Source organism: Lethenteron reissneri, chromosome 37 (genome assembly GCF_015708825.2).
Source record: "Lethenteron reissneri isolate LAM-NWPU_2019-01 chromosome 37, ASM1570882v1, whole genome shotgun sequence".
NCBI classification, from domain to species: Eukaryota; Metazoa; Chordata; class Hyperoartia; order Petromyzontiformes; family Petromyzontidae; genus Lethenteron; species Lethenteron reissneri.
Genome location: NC_083815.1, coordinates 7257160 through 7266724, shown reverse-complemented (window position 1 = coordinate 7266724; position 9565 = coordinate 7257160). Strand labels below are relative to the sequence as shown.

The following is a 9565-nucleotide window of genomic DNA, read 5'->3' as shown; positions in this document are numbered from 1 at the left end:
AAGTAATGCAAAAATTACTACAACAGATTTAGACACCAAGGTGCACTACCACAGGCGGGACTGGCCACAGCGGACCGAGTTCTCTGTGGGGAGGAACAACGTCAAGTGGGAGCCACTGGTGGACCCCCGGAGGTGCTGATGCCACCACTGCACATCAAATTGGGCCTTATGACACAATTTGTCAGAGCTGTAGATAAGGAGTCGGCAGCCTTCAAGTACCCTCAAGACGTCTTCCCTAAGCTGTCTGAGGGAAAGGTCAAAGCCGGTGTCTTCGTCAGACCACAGATGAAGAAGATCCTGGAGTGCAATGAATTCCCCAAGAAGCTCACTCGTAAGGAGAAAGTGGCTTGGAACAGCTTTGTCGCAGTGGTTCGTGGCTTCCTGGGCAATCACAAGGTGAAAAACTATGTGGAGCTGGTTGAGACTGGTGAAGAACTACGGCACAATGGGCTGTTGGATGTCCCGCAAAGTCCATATCCTTGATGCTCATCTTGATCAATTCAAGGAGAACATGGGAGTGTACTCGGAGGAGCAAGGCGAGCGCTTCCACAAGGATATACTAGACAGCAAAACGAGAACATGATGGGAGACTACATTTGGGGGCTGATTCGTGAAAGTGGTTTACAGTATAATCGTAAATCTGGAAAAACTACTCACTTCTAAATCTTTTGTACTCATTTTTGAATTACTTTAGTATAAATACATGTACATTTTTATTCTTATGTTGTTTTTTTTCTGACTTTATGTGAACAAAAATACGTAAATTTGCCCGTTTTATCATTGAAAATAGGTAAATTTCTAAATATCATTTTCCTGGTCACAAAAACATAGTTTGTGGGGAATAATAGCCATTTTCTATACTTTTTAGGCATAAGCAATTACGAAATAACACTTACTACCCAGGAACAAAACTTGTGTTACATAGTGTAATCAGTAGAATCATGAAGTACAGCATGTCCACCAAATTAGGGACTGTATTTTATTATTAAAACATAATTTGTCCACTTTTCCTAAGAAATGGAGAAATGCTCAAACTACTGCAGTGTCAGATGTACTCAAACGAAGTGACTTTTTAATTAATGCTGAGCTGGTGTGAGGGAGTTTAATTTCTTGTACGTGTCAAACCGTTGCCTTAACCCATAAACAACCTACATTTTCGAGATAATTACTTTCAAAATGACACTCCCATATATTCTAGATTTGAAGCTTTCGTGACTGCAAGGATTCATATTCTTAGGTTTTTTCGGTAAAGTCACGTAGGTAAAATGTTTTTATTAAAATTAATAAAAGTAAAATAAAAATAAAATAAAAATCACGACGTTTCGGAAATAAAAATCTGCGTTGCTGTTTCAAGTGAAACAGCAATCGTGCTGTGACAGTTCCACCTGAAGACGGAAGCTTGTGTTGCCTCCGAAACGTCGTGATTTTTATTTTATTTTAATTTTACTTGCTTTAATTTTAACTTTTTTACCTACGTGACTTTACCGAAAAAACCCTAAGAATATGACTCCCATATATATTATTGAGCCGAGTTTGGATTTTTTTTCACCGAGGTGATGACAATTTGTATTTGACGCGGACGAAACACAATCTGTCTCATGCTCTTGTTGCATTGACGTTTAATTTGGTGCCCAAATAAAGTCAAACATTTTTTGCAACCGGGTAAAATAAAGGAGCAGGTAAATAAAGAAATCAGTACGCACAGATTTGCGATGAACTTCCTACCTTGCAAGTAAATCACTCAAAAAATGTCGAGTAGACTGATAAACAACCCTAAATGGGCCCTTGTTTGTACAGTCATTGACATGTAAAAGATCCATTGTTTGAATGTCAGGCTTGAATAAGCAAATTCTAGCAGGATCAGAGAGTTTAATGTCGAGTTGGCATAACAAACGCTTCTGATCTTTGAAGTCTCATGTTTAAAAAAAAACTGTAAATAGAGATAAGGATTTTACATCATTTCACTAAACAAACGCAGATACAGTATTTTGGCCGTGCAGTGCAAATGCAATTCTAGTGACATTCGTTTTCTTCTAAAATATGCATCTGATTATGCATTTTCATTATTCGATTTGCACAAAATGCTCACAAATTTAGCAAATAATGCAACGCAGATTTTTATTTCATTTATGATTCTTATTCCCAGTCAGAGTTAACACCGATGTCAAAGCAATGTGCAAACTGATCCTGTAAAATCTCCTCTCTGCTCCTCTCTCCTTCAGCACCACTGCCCGGCATGGTGAAGTATGGTCAAACAATCCTTCATGACTGACACGGTGTGGGGGAGGCCTTCATCCAATTAGCACGGTTGGCTAGGTACGGCGTAGAAGAAGTTCAACGTGCATACAAGGACGGTGGGCACATAGTTACAGACTCAATTTGGAGGCAAGGTGTGTGTGTGTGATAGCTAAATGCTGTGGTTGTTAAGGGTCTTTAACGTCAGTTTAACTGCAAGCGGCTTGTTCTTGGCAATACGCCTCATAAGTGACCGGGTGGCTGCAGTAATCGACCTTTGAACTCCTTGCCAACTGACCACTCGGTGAGTCCTCCATTTCGTGTGTGTGCGTGAGTGAGATAGAGAGAGAGTTTGTGGGGGGCATTGGTGTAGTGGTTAGAGCACTACGCTACGAACACTGTTACCTGAGTTCGATGCCCGCTCACAGGTGACACACATCTGAACCGGCCGTCTCAGCCTAAAATGGGTACCCGGTGTGATGTGTAAACATCGCCAGTTGGGAGACAAAGGCGGCCGGGCGTGGTGTTGGCCACCCCTCCCCTTTGTGCGCTTTGTTGGCCTTCGTAGGTGCCCATGAACAGCACTTGCCCCAGCGGTCTGTTGAAGGCTAGACGGGAATCAGTTCTCTTATATATTTTATATATAACTCAAGTAGGAAGTACTGACGCAATTGATTGACAAAAAGGGGCCGTGAAATATAATTGTTTATTATTATTACACGTGACGCCTTAGGAATGTGGAATTTACACCATTGGCTCGTGCCACGAACACGTACGATTTTGAGGGTTGCGTTTTTTTTACCAACAATGTTGCCTTTTTTTTGTTTCAACATATGCACCGTTTGGGCCGTAATTATTGCCTCGCCCCGCAAGTAAATGATCCCACTCACATCTGCGGCTCAAGGTGGCACCATATCTCAAGATGATGCCCTCGGGACTGGCTCAACATCACACAGCACGGCCCTGTTGAGGAAGAAAATTACACCCCATTGCCCCCTTTGCCTATTTAAACATCCTAGAATGCACCCCGCTCCCCACCTCCTCCACCCACGACCCCACCGTCCCGCTTGTGTAAAGGCAGTGGTGGTGTTTTGTGGCCTGGTGTCAAAGGCTTACTCGGCTCCTGGATGTGCACGACGAGGAGAGGGCGACCCGCGACGTTTCAACGCTCGTCTCCAATCCCGAACATTCCTGCGATGGTAGGGAATGGAGTGTACAAAAAAATAATAATAATGAAGAGACAGCTTGAGAAATGGAAGCATTTGTTTTAGGAAGCCCTTCAGCCTGAAAATGCTTGACTTTTTTTTTCTTTCTCTCCGGGTGGCTGTGAACGAAAGGGGTCCCACAATTGCGTCAAAGTCTCTGAACTCGGTGACGCTGTGCCGAGGTCAAGGCATCTCCGATAATGTCACGGCGTGAGAGGCGCTCGGCGCGCAAAGAGAAAAAAATGATCGCAGACTCTCTCGCAGCGAGACAATGTATCGATTGTGGCCACGCAAAGCTTGGGACAGCAACAGTGCTCGAGGAAAAAAAAAACGCACGTAGTATGCACGCAAACACACGCATATACACACACACACAAACCCACCTCCACCCCCCCCCCCCTGCTGAAGCATAATCTACTCCAGATTGGGAAGTGCCTCATTGGTGAGCTGTGCAAACCTGACGTGGGCCCAGTTGCCTTCCTGCGTATGACCCCACGGACCCTGGAGTGTTAGCAGCCGGCGCAACTTCAGCGCTGCTTTGTCACACTTACCGCCACGCCGGGGCGGCCCGAGATGGTCTCTTCATTTGCAGCTGCGTCTCAGGAATTGCCCTTCAGGGCTCCGAGCCGGCTTGGGAGAGTAGTGCCAAGGCCTGTCCCACATTGCAAAGCCGGTCCACGCTGCCTCCACTTTGAGGTCCGTGGCGGCACAGTCTTGCAGGGAAGGGAGCCACCCGGTACGGTCCTAGCTCCTGTCGCATCAGGTTCTTGGTTTTGCCGTCAGCGTTCGAGTGCGCGGCGAGCGACGCGTTCTCAATGTCAAACGGCAACAGCTGAAGGTAAATGAGTGTCCTCATGGACACGATGCCCAGGCCACTATGCTGTGTGACCTTCGTGGAGGGGAAAAGGGGCGTTTGGACAATTTGTTTTCAATTGGTCAGATGGGTTGGAGAAATCAAGGGGCCACGTTTAGTGCCATCACCACCACCAGAGTTTTTCGTTAGGATTAACTGTCGTGTGAATATTTTGCTACCATTGCGGTGGATAAAGTACAGTAACTTAACCAAATTTTCGGTCGTAAAGATTGCACGGTTATTTTATTGACACGACACCGTTGCATACAATTTGAACTGGGAATGAATGCACAAAAATCATTAAAATGCTTGCAACAAATTTAATACGATGAAATATTGTAATAATTAACGGTACATTTTACTTAAACTATGACATTTAATAAACAAGAAAGATAAATATTACGTGTTCTTTCGGTAAAGTCACGTAGAAGGGAAATAATAAAATAATATAAAACAATAAAAATGTAATAAACAAGAAAGATAAATATTCTTGGTTCTTTCGGTAAAGTCACGTAGAAGGGAAATAATAAAATAAAATAAATATAAAACAATATTTTTTTTATTGTAATAAAAGAATATAAATATAAAACAATAAATGCTTTTTTTAATTGTTTTATATTTATTTTATTTTATTATTTCCCTTCTACGTGACTTTACCGAAAGAACCAAGAATATGAATCCCTGCAGTTACGAAAGCTTTAAAAAAAAAAGTTCTAACATTATGTACATTAATTGACCTCCACATATCATTCTCTGTATGAGGGTATCTGTTTTAAATTATGACAAATATGCGTTTAAAATTGCTCCTAGTTACTTGAACGTTTTCCAGGAAATATTTTTAGAATGCAATTTTCCCGTCATTCGGATGAAAAATTAAGATGGTGGCATTTTAATAAGTGATTGATTGCGCATACAAAACGCACAATATCCCACCAAGGAAATACAAAAAACAAGGTATGTTTTAAGTACGACGCAGACAGCAGTGAAAGTCCTCTCGACGATATGTAACACCGAGCGTGCCTCGTTAAGTTACAGCACTTCCAGTGAAACTGTGGACCAGGGTGCACCGCGAATTTTTGTTGTTTCTTAACAAATGCTACGACCGTGCAAACATTTGTTGAGGCCGCATTTTTTTGCTTCTTTCGGTAAAGTCACGTAAAAGGGAGATAATAAAATAATAAAAATAAAACGTAATAAAATAATTCTCACGACGTTTCGGCCACAACGCAAGCAGCCGTCCTCAGGTGAAGAACATTGTTTTATTATTATTTTATTATTTCCATTCTACGTGACTTTACCGAAAGAACCAAGAAGAGGTCTGTCTTTCATTCGGACGCTGTCTTTCCGACAGACCTGTTCTTCACCTGAGGACGGCTGCTTGCGTTGTGGCCGAAACGTCGTGAGAATTGTATTATTTTATAATCTTTAATATTTATTATTTTATTATCTCCCTTCTATGTGACTTTAACGAAAGAACCAAGAAGATGAATCCCTGCAGTCACGAAAGCTTTCAATCGAAATTTGAGGCCGCATTGTTTGCGAGAAAATGACAATCTCATTCCAGACCAGCCTTTGGTGCTCTTTGTTGATTTCCTCCTCGCTCCCCAAAAACCATTTATCCCAACCGCTGCCTCTCGCTTGTGCATGAAAGCGGGACCCTTCAGACCGAGGCGGTAACTGTCCAGCACAATATTCCTTATTCATGACGTGGCTCGCTCGTTCGCTCGTTCGCTCGGAGGGGGGATAAGCAAAGCAAAGGAGGATCGCAGTTGCCTCAAAGACGCTCGCTGTGTCACTGCCAGAGGAGGCCTTCAAGGGATGGTCCGCAGAGGCAATGAGGCGGGCTGGGGCAAAAGGGGAAAAGGAATTGCCGAGTCTCGCGCGGAGACTTAAAGAGGAGACGTCATTTCCGAACCGGGGGGGCGGTGGTGGTGGGAGGGGGGCCTTCGTTTTTACAAGGCCACGGGGCATTTGCCAAAAAGTAGTTTCTCGTCGTAGGGCAGATTGTTCCCTTTCTTCCAGATAAGTCAATCGCGAGGGAGCAACGCGGGGACTTTGGTTGGCCAGACATGCGCCACTTAGCGTCTTAGCGTCGTCGATGTCGAACTCGAAGATTGTTACGGTGGCGTTGGCACGAACACTAATTACGCCGGAGCACCTTTGCGCGGTAGAATATACGGGAACAGTTTTGTAAATTAAACTGGAAGCCCAGGGGCAGAAAAAACAAGATGAGCATCTGCTAACACTGGCTGGCTTGAGCAGGAAACCCATTTTACTTTGACCATTTAAATTAAAATGACAAATGATATTCGTACATATTCTTGTTTCTTTCGGTAAAGTCACGTAGAAGGGAGATGATAAAATAAAATAAATATAAAATATTTATTTTATTATCTCCTTTCTACGTGACTTTAGCGAAAGAAGCAAGAATATGAATCCCTGCAGTCACGAAAGCTTTAAATCAAAATAATCGTACAGTTAATATGACGGGGTTCACAATTTGAGGAAGTTGGTAATATTTAAGACCATTATGAATACAAAAAGGTAAATATCCTGAGATATATCTGGAAACTGCACTGTTGTGAAACCAAAATTAAGTTATTTGAAAGACCGTAATAGAGTACATGAAAAACATTCCGTAAATCACCTCTGTAGGGCACCACTGTAATGTACTTTCCTTACTTGGGTCCGATGCGTTAGTCTATTGCAATACTTATTCAGATACTGTAGTTTCATGTCCTTTTATGAGCCGTTGTTTAGTGTAAAATAAATAAATAAATACATTCTCAAGCCAATGACCAACTTTAGTAAACTTTGTTTTACAGACAGACATAGAGAGAGAGAGAGCGCGCGCGCGCGCGAGAGAGGGATAGTTTGCAAACCACAGCCAAGGCCCGCATAGTTGAAGCTGATTTGCCACGAGCAGTCTCGGAAGATTGTGTGTGCTGTCTGCCCATGCCAAAAGGAAGTGGAATACAGCGTCCGAGCTGTGATGTTTCAACCATTGTTGTGGGTGCAGGGAAGGATGCGGGGAGCGGGGGTGGTGTGATGGGGTCGGGGGTGGGATATGCGTGGGGGAGTGGGTGAGGGATGTGGGGAGAAGTTGGGGGGAGGGAAGGAGGAGGAGGAGGGGAGGGGGGGTGCATACCACAACCATGAGATCATGGCTTTCCAAGTGCCAGAGTTGCAGACCTCCCAGTCAGAAGCCGCCTAATAAAAAAAAAATTCGCATGGTACATTCTTGTTGTTGTTGTTGCTACCGATTTTTTTTTTAAATTGGTCTCCTATGCTTTTGGACAGGAGAACAGAGGTTCACTGGCAATGTGTCATCGTAGATTTACAAAAAAAATACTAAAAGAGATGAACATGTATGTTATCTTGTTCGTTAAGCGGTGATCACATCCAGACACGCGCAAGGTATAGAACTCAGAACTGTGCAAATAATTTAAACAATTAAAAAAATTGCCTCATTCAACTGTTAATTAGAAAATATTCATTATAAAACATATAAAATATCCATAAACATATTTAAAAAGTGTATTAAATCACCTCTTAATCTGGCATGAATGCACATTTAATGGATGCATGTCCTACTTTTCTTGTGCCCTAAATAAGCATCGCAATTTAGAACATACGAGTTCTCTGACCAGCTGTAATGAAACAAGCATACGGAGGTGTGCCAAAATCTTGCCTTGTAGGTCTCTTGTCGCTGCAGGAAGATATACAGTATATATATTTTTAAAGTTGCGTATAAAAAATAATAAAATGATGATCACATGGTATGCATTCTAAATTTGAAGTATTCTACCATATTTAGAGCAGTTATAGTTTTTTAAGAGGCGAATTTTGTCCACGTTCCTTTTTTTATTCACCCACTTGCAACCTATACTTTGCAATGGCGTTCATCTCGGCGTACTAATATAAATGTGAATATGATCGCGTTGGTAATAATGTAGAGTTTAGCTCAGCGGACCCACAGAATCTGATTAGATTTCCATTCACTTTGGCAAATGATTGGGATAAAGTGGAGGTCTCATGCAACTTTTGAATTTGGCTGCTGTGCAGGGCATTCTGAAAACCCAAAAGTTTCACTGTTTTTTTTAATAGGTACAATCCTAGATTTGAAGCTTTCGTGACTGCAAGGATTCATATTCTTAGGTTTTTTCGGTAAAGTCACGTAGGTAAATTTTTTAAATTAACCTGAAGACGGAGGCTTGTGTTGCTTCCGAAACGTCGTGATTTTTTATTTTGTTTTATTTAACTTTTATTAATTTAAAATTTTTACCGACATGACTTTACCGAAAAAAACCTAAGAATAGGTACAATCCCTTTGTAAGATAAATGAGTCATTGGGCGGAGTCAATATAATGAAAAAACAATAAATATCGTAAAAAATGTATCTTCAGCATTCTAAACGCACTGAACGATTTGCTGCAATTGTTGACAAACGAAACGAGTATATTATATCTAATGGGTTCTGGTATCGGTGGCATTTAATACAGTACTCGTTGTACTTTGTCTATATGTAACATCAAAACAAGACGGTGTATATATTCTAGATTTGAAGCTTTCGTGACTGCAAGGATTCATATTCTTAGGTTTTTTTCTATCAAGTCACGTAGGTAAAAAAATTTAAATTAATAAAAGTAAAATAAATACAGCTATCGTGCTGTGACGGTTCCACCTGAAGACGGAAGCTTGTGTTCCCTCCGAAACGTCGTGGTTTTTTATTTATTTTACTTTTATGAATTTTACCGAAAAAAAAAACCTAAGAATATGCTGTATATAACAATGGCACATGGGTATCCTGGGGAAATGAGTCGTATTTAATTATATCGCAAAGTGAAAGAGTGGCAGGAGAAAAGAGGAAGGTCTTGAACCTGGACCTGAAAAGACGTGGGGGTCAAGGGCACAGGCTGATGGGGGGGGGGGGGGGGGGGGATTTCTAGACTGTGGGTGCAGCAGAGGAGAAAGAGCGACTTCCTGCTGAGCGAAGGCTGACTAGCGAGGCTTCGACAGAGGGCATTTGTCTTCTTGGTTATTTCGGTAAAGTCACGTAGAAGGGAAATAATAAAATAATAAAAAAGCATAATACAATTATTATTTTATTATTTCCCTTCTACGTGACTTTACCGAAAGAACCAAGAAGATGAATCCCTGCAGTCACGAAAGCTTTAAATCGAAATTTAATTAAATTTTATTATGTTTTATTATTATTATTTTATTATTTCCCTTCTACGTGACTTTACCGAAAGAACCAAGAAGATGAATC

The 9565-nt window shown here is 41.6% G+C and overlaps 1 long non-coding RNA gene across 1 annotated transcript; it reads right to left on the bottom strand.

The window, feature by feature from the left end:
* Positions 1–1665: 1665 nt before the first annotated feature.
* Positions 1666–4164, bottom strand: LOC133351517 (uncharacterized). The gene is made up of 3 exons (XR_009756190.1): positions 3992–4164; positions 3352–3426; positions 1666–2833 (listed from the first exon to the last, which is right to left on the bottom strand). It is a non-coding gene; the product is annotated as an uncharacterized LOC133351517 (long non-coding RNA).
* Positions 4165–9565: the final 5401 nt, after the last annotated feature.